The sequence below is a fragment of the Arachis duranensis genome, chromosome 9 (assembly GCF_000817695.3).
Source record: "Arachis duranensis cultivar V14167 chromosome 9, aradu.V14167.gnm2.J7QH, whole genome shotgun sequence".
Lineage (NCBI taxonomy): Eukaryota > Viridiplantae > Streptophyta > Magnoliopsida > Fabales > Fabaceae > Arachis > Arachis duranensis.
The window spans coordinates 18,560,880-18,562,513 of NC_029780.3; the positions used below are offsets into that span (position 1 = coordinate 18,560,880).

Consider the following 1,634-nt stretch of genomic DNA (forward strand, 5'->3'; position numbering starts at 1 on the left):
CTTGTTGATGCCTTTTTTGATCCTTCCATGAGAAATTTGGATGATTTCTCCATGAGGAATTATAGGTGTTTCTATAGAGTTCACCCATGTAATTTACCTCTGCCATTGCAGGGTTCTCAGGATCATAAGCTTCTTCTTCAGAAGATGCCTCTTTAGTACTGTTGGATGCATTTTGCCATCCATTCAGACTTTAAGAAATCATGTTGACTTGCTAAGTCAACATTTTGTTCTGAGCCAATATGGCATTTAGAGCATCAATTTCAAGAACTCCCTTCCTCTGAGGCGTCCCACTACTCACAGAATTCCTCTCAGAAGTGTACATGAATTGGTTATTTGCAACCATGTCAATGAGTTCTTGAGCTTCTGCAGGCATTTTCTTTAGGTGAATGGATCCACCTGCAGAATGGTCCAGTGACATCTTAGGAAACTCAGATAGACCATAATAGAATATATCCAAAATGGTTCACTCTGAAAGCATGTCAGAAGGACACCTTTTGGTCATCTGTTTGTATCTTTCCCAAGCTTCATTGAGGGATTCACCATCTTTTTGTTTGAAGGTCTAAACATCCACTCTAAGCTTGCTCATCTTTTGAGGAGGAAAGAACTTAGCCAAGAAGGTTGTGACCAGCTTATCCCAAGAGTCTAGGCTATCTTTAGGTTGAGAGTCCAACCATGTTCTAGCCCTGTCTCTTACAGCAAAAGGAAAAAGCATGAGCCTGTAGACTTCAGGATCTACTCCATTAGTCTTAACAGTCTCACAGATCTGCAAGAACTCAGTTAAAAACTGATAGGGATCTTCTGATGGAAGTCCATGAAACTTGCAGTTCTGTTGCATTAGAGCAACTAGTTGAGGTTTCAGCTTAAAATTGTTTGCTCCAATGGCAGAGATTGAGATGCTTCTTCCATCAAACTTGGAAGTAGGTGTAGTATAATCACCAAGCATCCTCCTTGCATTATTATTTTCGGCTTCCATCTCCTCTTCCTTTTCGAAAATTTTTGTAAGGTTATCTCTGGATTGTTGTAATTTAGCTTCTCTTAGTTTTCTCTTCAAAGTCCTTTCAGGTTCAGGATCTGCTTCAACAAGAATATTCTTGTCCTTGCTCCTGCTCATATGAAAAAGAAGGAAACAGAAAATAATAATAATAGGGATCCTCTTTACCACATTAGAGAGATTCTTTTATGTTAGTAGAAGAAGAAAAGAATAGAAGAGGGAAAAAGTAAGAATCCAAACACAAGGGGGAAGAGTGAGTTCGAATTCTTGAGATGAAGAGAAGTGTTAGTAAATGAATGAATAAATAGAAGAATATGAGAGAGGGAGAAATTCAAAAATTGTTTTTGAAAAATAGTTAGTGATTTTCGAAAATTGAGAGAAGAAATAAAATTAAAATTAAAATTTGAAATAATTAGTTAATTAAAAGAATTTTGAAAAAGAGGGAGGAAATTTTCAAAAATTAGAGAGATAAAATTAGTTAGGTGGTTTTGAAAAAGATAAGAAACAAACAAAAAGTCAATTAGTTAGTTGAAAAAGATTTGAAAATCAATTTTGAAAAGATAAGAAGTTAGAAAAGATATTTTGAAATCAAAATTTTGAAAAAGATATGATTTGAAAAAGATATTTTGAAAAAGATTTGATT

At 34.9% G+C, this 1,634-nt stretch overlaps 1 non-coding gene across 1 annotated transcript; it reads left to right on the forward strand.

Annotated features, from left to right (window-relative positions):
* The first annotated feature begins 472 nt into the window (after nucleotides 1-472).
* LOC127742246 (small nucleolar RNA R71) lies at nucleotides 473-580 on the forward strand. The gene has a single exon (XR_008003434.1). It is a non-coding gene; the product is annotated as a small nucleolar RNA R71 (small nucleolar RNA).
* The last annotated feature ends 1,054 nt before the right edge of the window (nucleotides 581-1,634 follow it).